This window comes from Cnephaeus nilssonii, assembly GCF_951640355.1.
Source record: "Cnephaeus nilssonii genome assembly, chromosome: 2".
NCBI classification, from domain to species: Eukaryota; Metazoa; Chordata; class Mammalia; order Chiroptera; family Vespertilionidae; genus Cnephaeus; species Cnephaeus nilssonii.
In genome coordinates, this window is record NC_137073.1 from 14,465,201 (window position 1) to 14,474,537 (window position 9,337).

General features: G+C 43.8%; 1 pseudogene across 1 annotated transcript; it reads left to right on the forward strand.

The window, feature by feature from the left end:
• Window positions 1–8,267: 8,267 nt before the first annotated feature.
• On the forward strand, window positions 8,268–9,105 carry LOC307093620 (gem-associated protein 8-like; annotated as a pseudogene). The gene has a single exon. The product of its transcript is annotated as a gem-associated protein 8-like (transcript).
• Window positions 9,106–9,337: the final 232 nt, after the last annotated feature.

Below are 9,337 nucleotides of genomic sequence, written 5' to 3' on the forward strand. Positions count from 1 at the left end.
GAGCAGAACTACAAGAATTGACTATACCTTTAATGTACATGAAAAAGATAGTTCTAAAGAGAATGAAAGTGAGAGAGGGAGAGGGAGAAAAGGAGAAACATCAATGTGAGAGAGACACATGGATTGGTTGCCTCTGCATGTGCCCCAACCAGAGCCAGGGAACCTGCAACCCAGGTAGGTGGCCTTGACCGGGAATCAAACCTGAGACCCTTCGGTGCGTGGGCTGGCATTCTAACCAGTTAGCAACACCGGCCAAGGCTCATCACACCTTATCTTGGAGGAAATAGGCACAGAGGCCAATACAAGAGCTGGGTATGGAAATAAGCAATTCTGAATGATCAACTAGGAATTGATTTTCTTTTGATACTGTTTAGCCCAGCTCCTCCCAGGATTTAAACACTCCTACCACACATTATGCTGAGACACAAAGATGAGTAAAACAGTGTTCCTACTGAAGGATGGAGCTGAGAAAATCCAGGGTGTCAACCTAGACCCCACAGGTCCACTTGTGATCATGTCATGTGCCTGCTCCTGACTCAGAGCCAATAAAGTAACATTCCTGGGACTTGCACACAAAGACTTGACGATCAGGGAGACAAGACCTGCAGACATAATTCTTCCAGCTCATAGAAAAACTTCTGGTGGTAGGCTTTCAACAAAGATTTGCGTTAAGAATGAAAAGAAAGAGAGAGGGGGAGAGAGAGAGAGAGAGAGAGAGAGAGAGAGAGAGAGAGAGAGAAACTATGGTAAGTCAGAATGTTCTGTTTTGTTAAGTTCCAGTTTTCATTTCTGACCTTCTGAAGACATGCTTCTTGAACTTTGATGTGCCGACGAATCACCAGGGGTCTTGTTAATGTGAAGATTCTGATTCATGGGCCCCAGTGGGGCTGAGGTCCTGCATATTACCAGCTCCCCGGTGAGGCCACGGCTGACACTGATAAACTCCCTTTGCACATAAGCCCATTTGGACTGTTTTCTCTCACTTTTTACCCAAAAGATCCTACTATGATACCCAGGAACTTCAGCTGGTCCCTTCCTGCCCTCACTGCTGCTTCTTGTCCCCTGCTTCCCTTGAGCCCTCCCTTTTGCTTGGAGTGCTTGCTGCTGCTCCTCACTCCTCCTCCGGGAAGCCTTCCCTGCCTGCCAGCTCTCTGCCCTCCCAGGAGGAGCAGACTTTAAGGAACAGGCCCCAGGGCAGCGGTTCTCTACCTTGACTGCAAATTACAATCACCTGGGAGTTTTTCCAGACCACACCCCAGACCAATCAAACCAGAATTTCTATGGGTGGGACCTAGTTTCTTAAGAACTAGGTCACAGATGTATGTTATGTCCGATATTTATGAAGTTTTAATAGCATGTGATCGTGTCTCCAAACCTGTTGGAAAAGCTCTCCACAGTGAAGATTATTCAGCCGGAAAAAGAAATGAAGCTCTGACACATGCTACAACGAGGATGAACCTTCAAGACTTGGTTTTCTGCTGTCCTGGAACTTAATACAATAGCCAGAGAAAGACAATATTATAATTGGCCAGACCTAAGACTCCTAACATACCCCACTGCTGAAGTCAGAGGCGGGGAGAGAGTGGTCACCAGGGGGAGATGGGATATTTTGGGGAGGAGGGGCATCAAAGATACAAGTGTGAGGTGGGGGGGCTCATGATGGCAGCATCGCCCCCTCCCCAGCTCCAGGGCTGGGGGCCACACCAGACTACCCCGACCTCTGCCAATTGGACAGCCAATTGGTGGGAGTCTTGGTCTCTTCCAAGACCACTTACTCAATATCTAAATGCGGAGCTCCAGCCAGGAAGGGTTCACAGCAGGTGAAAGCTTAATGGTATTGATTGGTCATTGAATAGGCTAATGTTTAAAAATCATCGCGGATTGCCCTAACCGGTTTGGCTCAGTGGATAGAGCGTCGGCCTGCGAACTCAAGGGTCCCAGGTTCGATTCCGGTCAAGGGCATGTACCTTGGTTGCGGGCACATCCCCAGTGGGGAGTGTGCAGGAGGCAGCTGAATTGATGTTTCTCTCTCATCGATGTTTCTAACTCTCTATCCCTCTCCCTTCCTCTCTGTAAAAAATCAATTAAAAAAAAAAAGGCAAAAAAAAAAAAAATCATCGCGGAATCATTAGCAAAGTGAACGTGCTTGAATAGAATTAGACTTGGCTGAAGAATCTTTAAAACCCGGCTACGATACCATGGTGGTAGTAAGCAGATATTAATTTAGTACAATTGACGTTTCCTCAATGACCCACCTCATTTACCTCTTACTCAGATCACCTAAAGTGTAATAAATCATTTTCTCACTTGTACCACCTATCAAGTCCCAATCTCCAAATCCTTTTAAATGACCCAGCAGTGTGCCACCAAATTCCTTACCACTGGAGAAAATATAACACTAGCCTGGAAATAATGTTACTTCTCATAGATACCTTGGGTAATTCACCTAAGAATACCTACCTCTTCTCTTGTACACTTGAGTCCCAGAGGAAATTATCATGAAGGTAACATACCTAGATTATTGTCAGATGCAAAGAGGTCACGTGTACATCTTGCCAGAATGTCAGTAGCTAAAAGATGGGGTTATCTTGGCTGACATCAGCAAGGAGAAGGATGTCAAAGTGATTGGCACTACTTTGGCATTTGATTTACATGTATTTTTTTATATTTTTTTATTGATTTCAGAGAGGGAGAGAGAGATAGAAACATCAATGATGAGAGACAAGCATTGATCAGCTGCTTCCTGCAGACCCCCCACTGGGAATCCAGCCCTAACCAGGAATCAAATCGTGACCTCTTGGTTCATAGGTTGATGCTCAACCACCGAGCCACACCAGCCGGGCATGACTTCATGTGTATTTTGTCACAATATTTTAGAAGGCACAGAAGGGGCAAGCAAAATTTTTATTGATTACTGACCAATTTTAAGAGATTGGTTGAACTAACTACGGTTTAATTCCACAATGCAGTAGGCTACAGCTGCAAAGAATAACAAAGAAGCTCTCTAGAAAAAAATATGGAGTCATTTCCAAGATATATGATTAAGTGATAAAAGCAAAGTACAAAAGAGTACATAGAGTTTGCTACCATTTGCCTAAAGAAGAACAAAGAAGAAAATGTATTTGTGTGTAAGGGAGCTTATCTTTTATTGTTTGTTTGTTTTAGAGAGAGAGGGAGCTGAAGGGTGAGAGAGAGAAACATCGACCTGTTGTTCTACCCATCCATGCACTCACTGGTTGATTCCCACACGTGCCCCGGCCAGGGATTGAACCGGCGACACCAGTGCATCAGGATGATGCTCCAACCAACTGAACCACCCCGCCAGGGCTAAGCGAGCTTATCTTTACAAAGAGAAACACAAAGAGACAAACCAGGCAATAATGAAGTTGGTTACCTACGAGCAATGAGGAGGAATGGGGTAAAAGGAATATGGGAAGGGGTGACACTTCTCAAAGTGTATTGCCTGGTTTGTCTCTTTGTGTTTGTATAGTTTCAAAATTGTGAAGCATTTTCTACATATTCAAAAAATAAAAGCAAATTAACAAGGGTGGGAAGATTAAAAACCCTAAAACTGAAGAAAACGGAAAGAAATGAACTCAAGTGTGGTACAAATGGATATCATTACGCCCACTGAAGAGACGGAGAAGTACCCCAGGCATTTAGGAACTCAGTCTTAGTGGGAAGGAGGGAGGAGGTCAGCACAGCAGAAAAAAAAACATGAACAAATCCTGACCTATTTGCTAGATTTGTTGTTTGTAGTGAAGCAATTCTGAAGCTATTTTTTTAAAATATATTTTTATTGATTTCAGAGAGAAAGGGAGAGGGAGAGAGAGATAGAAACATCAATGATGAGAGAGAATCATTGATTGGCTGCCTTTTGCACGCCCCTACTAGGGATCAAACCCAAAATTCGGGCATGTGCCCTTGACTGGAATTGAACCTGGGACCCTTCATTTGGCAGGCCAACGCTCTATCCACTGAGCAAAACTGGCTAGGGCTGAAGCTATCTTAAATCTATTATAGGATTGAACAAATGAGCAAAGGTGTTGGTGGTTTTGGAGAAGGAAAATATAAGTATGGACTGGAGGATGGATTGGAGGTGGAGCCATCAGTATGGGCACATGATCTCTAAAACGGACTCACTATATGCATGACTATAAGCATGTGTTGGTATAGGCATGTATATCTGCATGGATATGACATGTATGTTTGTGTGTACAGATACGTGTCTTTATTTTCTGGCTCTGTTCTCTGGAAGAGTCTCAAAACAAGACACCCCAGATAAATGAGCACAGCCTGCACCCAGATCTTGTCCTCTAACACCATTCCTTACTAACAGGAACCAGGCTCCTCAAAAAAATGACTGATTCCAGGACTGGGGCAAGAAAGGCCAAGATGAAATACCTTAGTCATATGTACAGAAAGTAAGGACGTATTTTAAAAAGTGATGGGGACATGTTTAAAGGACCCACGAGCCAGCTTGATGGGGCTTCCTCTGATTGTAGCTGGAACAATTTGAGCACCAAGATAATGAAGAAATCGTATTGAATTTATTTTTAAAACTATGAGTCCACACCAAAAATACGTACACACATAAGTAAATGGGGGTGAAAGCAGGGCCCTTGCTTTCAGTGTAATGCCAACTGCCAACTGGGATGTGTGGAGGGATGCTGAACTGGAAACTGTCATTTTACAACCATCGTAGTAAAGATTGGAATAGGCATTAATGGATGGCAAATCTGGTGGGTAGAGCAATTTCCACGCTGAACATGATATCTGAACGGCGTCTTCTCACAGATTGCTTATTGGATGCGAGGGGAAAATAGTAACTATCGAGCTTTTCTCTCAGACATCATCTTGACATGAGTGATCACAACTCACATGCCAGCGAAGGGCAGCTGGAACTGTGGTCTAACAATGTGATCCCCGTGAAGGCAGCAACATCACTTATGTGGAATTCCAACTGCAGATTCCTTAGGATAATCATAAGGAAATATCAGAAACTCCCAAATGAAAAACATTCAATTTCTTTTCATAGTCTATGAACATGTCAACATCATTAAAAGACAAGAAAAGCTGGGGAACTGTTCCAGATTATAGGACATTAAAGAGATGAGACAATTAAATGCAATATAAGACACTGGGTTGGAAAAAAATATGCTAGAAAGGACATGATTGGGTCAAATGGCATTCCTAAAATATGTGTTGATTAATTTAAAGATAGCACTGATGGAGGTGCATGTTAACACAAACAATGTCTCAGTGCTTTCCTGAAATCCATTTTAACCTAGGGGACCCCCCTGAGAGAGAATTGTTATCCTAAAATAAAGAGTCCGTTTGTCCCAGCATATGAAAGAGCAAAATAAATGACAGAACTTGGAAAGTGAATTGTATTTGCCTTTGTTTATAATGATTTGGAAAGAAACTATGAAACATGATAAAATTTTACCCAAGTTTGTTCAACCCTACTGGGTTTGCATCTTAGTTTACTGATTGGTGTCTCTTCCTGTAACTTGAAGATTATTCTTTTTAAAAAATATATTTTTTAAATTTATTTTAGAGAGGAAGGGTGAGGGAGAGAGACATAGAAACATCAATGATGAGAGAAAATCACTGATTGGGTGTCTCCTGGGGATCGAGCCTACAACCCAGGCATGTGCCCTGACTGGGAATTGAACTGTGACCTTCTGGTTCATAGGTCAACGCTCAAGCACTGAGCCACACCAGCTGGGCTTGAAGATTATTCTTTAGCTTTGCCTGGTAGCAGAGATTCTGGGTCTTGCCAGAATAAATGCCTTAAGTCTGTGTCAACTTTATTGAGTGTTTAAGGGCGAAGCCCAAACCCAAAGGTACTTTGCCTAAAAAAGAGCTAAGATTTCTTATCATTGCACCTATGTTTATTATTAAAATGTTTATTTCCACTTTGATTAAGTAGGTAACTAAGGATTAAATTGGTTAAAAACTCCCGATCCTATCTTAATCAAATGTCCGAATCTCCGCTGTCAACTCTTTGATGTTTACTTTCCCAAAATTGGTTGCCAAATGTAGAAAGAAAAAAACCTCAAACTCTCAGAATATCTCAAAATATATTTTTCACATAAAACCATCTTTATGATTTCCCAGTGGGGCCCCCTAAAAGTCACAAAGGTTTGTTCTTTCACCTTATAGAAATAGGGGCTAGAAATAGGTTTGTTTCTTGTGTTTTCATGGAAGAGACCCTCAGCCCACCTGGGTTAAGGTTGCAGAGACAAATGCTCTTAACATAAGTATTTCAGAAATGGGTGCTGTGGGAAAGTCTCACCTGGGCACTTATTAATGACTTTGCTTTCTCTCTCTTTTTCTTTTCTTTTCTTTTTTTTTTTTTCCAGAGAGAAAGGAAAGGAGAGAAAGAGAGAGGAGACCCAAGATCAAACCTGCAACCTTGGTGCATCAGGATGATGCTCTAACCAACCTAGCTACCCAGCCAGGATTCCTTTGCTTTCCATAAGATTTGCTAACATCAGTGAAAATACTGATCAGAACTCTTACAAAATACGTCTGCCATGCTGCCTCTGTTTATTAGCATCCTGGCTGTACTTTGCCTGTTTGTCAACAAGGGAATCAAGCTATAAATCACCGTTTCAGTTACTATTTAGAATGTTCACTTGTTCTTAACCTAACTTCTTTCATTTGAGTGTAACATTAGAAGCCAGAGATTTCAGTGGGTGACGCACATTGGGGCTCCCATAAAGTTTGGTAAGAATATAGATGTCTTACTCCAGACTTACTTGATGTTGATTAAAAATACTATGTCTCAAGATAATGATATGTTCTACCTTAAGATTTTTTTTTTGCTCTAAAAATTATGTCCACTTGCACATATGCATAACCTGTGGACACAGACAATGGGGTGGTGAGGACCTAGGGGTGAGGGGACAGGAACGGGCTGGAAGAGGTAAAAAGAAAAGAAGAAAAATAAATAAAAAGTACGGTCACTTACTTTTTATAAATCATATCTAATATTCAGTAACTTCTTTGGAAATAGGATTAACTATTAGCCTTAGAGACATTTTGTCTAAATTTTTTAATGGTTTTATTATCCTGTTTTGCATGCCTAAGAAACAACCAGATTTTATCAGCAATTGCATTGTTCTGATTGTGAACTCTCATCAAACCTTTCAGATTCGAAAATTATCAATAATAAATTAACCAGAGCCACTAAGCCTCAGTGTCTACAGGCAGTGTTCATTTTCCTCTGATGCGTGTGTGGCTGCCTTGCTGTAAGCAACAGGCCAGAGCTCGTGGCTTCCACAAGCCTCACCTCCTGGATGGGACTGTAGAGGTTCTTCTAAACGATGGGCGTGTCGCAGAATAAGCTCTGGAGAACAGGCTTTGGCGCTGAGACCGCTCCGACAGCGTTCAGATGGCGGTAGTGGTCTGAGTCAGGACTTCCAGAACTCTCTTAGTTGAGAAGCAGAAGTCTTCATGAGACCCTCAGTCCGGCGGAACCAGAATTAATCCCATAGATGAACAGCATTTAGAGGAAATGTCATGTAGTAATCAGTTTGGAGTATGGTGGTTATATTTCTAATGTCTAGTTTCTGGGTATATGAGGGAGCCCTTTCTCTTTGTAAGGGGTCTGTAATATGCAGCGATTTAGTAAAACTCTGTTCCCGTTAACCTGGAATGAAACATTTTTAAATGATATATGATTTTCACCGATCCCCCAGAATTCGGAAACTCTTAACTCTTCATGGCAAAGTATTTAATTGCACAGATTCAATAAGAATCTGTCTTAGTTTTTGCCAGGATATAATTGATACATTGATTGTGCACCCACTGCCATGCTGGAGGCTCATATTGGAGACAGTGATCACTAAATCAGGTAGAACCGGCCACTTAAGGAAGAAAAGTTGGTTTTACTTATAAATCCATGTCCACAGAGCCCTCCCAGGAAAGCGGCCCTGCTACCAGGCCTACAGGGGCACTAAAGGGTGCCAAGGAATTTGGGGAAATTTGGGGGACCTAGGGAAGAGAGAAAGTCACCCAAATTTATTGGTGATACAGATGAAAATTGGTGGAGAGAGCTTGCTGGGCTTGGTTTTTCACACCTGGGGAAATAGAGGCTTTTGAAAATCCAATCTGAGATTCCTATGGAGACTTTCCGCCAAGCAAATTCTAGAATGCCTATACGGTGAATCAACACTCTGGCCCCTTCTATGCAAATAACCAGGCTAAATCCAATGAGACCGGCCTAGTTCGGGAACAAGAATAGTCTTTCGGCCGCCCACCGCCCAGGACCTGCCAGCTGGGAGCCCGAGTTCCCGTGCCCATTTGGACTTTCACAATCAGAGATGGCAGCAAAGACGACATCATCGGAAACTACTGTGCCTTGGTCCTGTCATCCAGTATATGCAAGATACTGGCAACATTATCAAGCAATGGCTTGGATGCGAAGCTGTCTTATTTCAGTTCCCCCTGGTACTTCACTGCAGGAGGTCTTCCCCAGGGCTTTTATGCTCACAAAGGTAGAGCCCCTCAGTCCTTCTGTGACCATCACTTGTCCTCCCAGGACTCCCACTGCGGTCATTCACATTCTCCAAGGTCTGGGCAGCGTCCTCCTGAAAGCACGAGCGAAGACCAATCTTGGACCACAGAAGAGGAGGCGGAGACCAACTCAGAGGATGAGGTGGAGTATGACCTGAGCAACATGGAGACCACAGAGGAGCTCTGCCAGTACTTCGCAGGGACGGAGAGGCACAGGGAGGAGGGGTGGCGGCAGCAGCAGCTGGACGCGCAGCGCCTGGAGGACTATGTGAACGCCGACCGCGACCTGCTCCATGGAGCCCCCCTCCGAGAGCCCCAGCGAGCGGCGCCAGGCCGAGATGAAGCGCTTGTACGGGCACAGCGCCGCCAAGATCCAGGCCATGGAGGCCGCCGTGCAGCTGAGCTTTAACAAGCACTTTGACCGAAAGCGGCCCACGTACTGGCCGGTCATTCCGCTGAAGTTCTGAGTCCTGGGCCCTGGGCCCCCAGCCATCACCCCTTTCCACTGGGATTTGCTCCTTCAACTGCTTATGTGCATTTTTCTCAGGGAAAGGGGACTTTGTCCTGAGAAATCAGCATGTTCACCAAAGTGCCAGTGGGCCCATCATGTGCAGGGGGGAGGGGACATATGTGGGGGGGGCAAGGGGAGAAGAGGGGGGGAGGGGCAGGTAGGGGGGAAGATAATCTTATATAATAAAGAGCTAATATGCTAAAAAAAAAAAAAAAAAGAATAGTCTTTCGCCTGGCCAGTATCACTCAGTGGTTGAGCATCGACCCATGAAGCAGGAGGTCACATGCCCAGGTTGCAGGC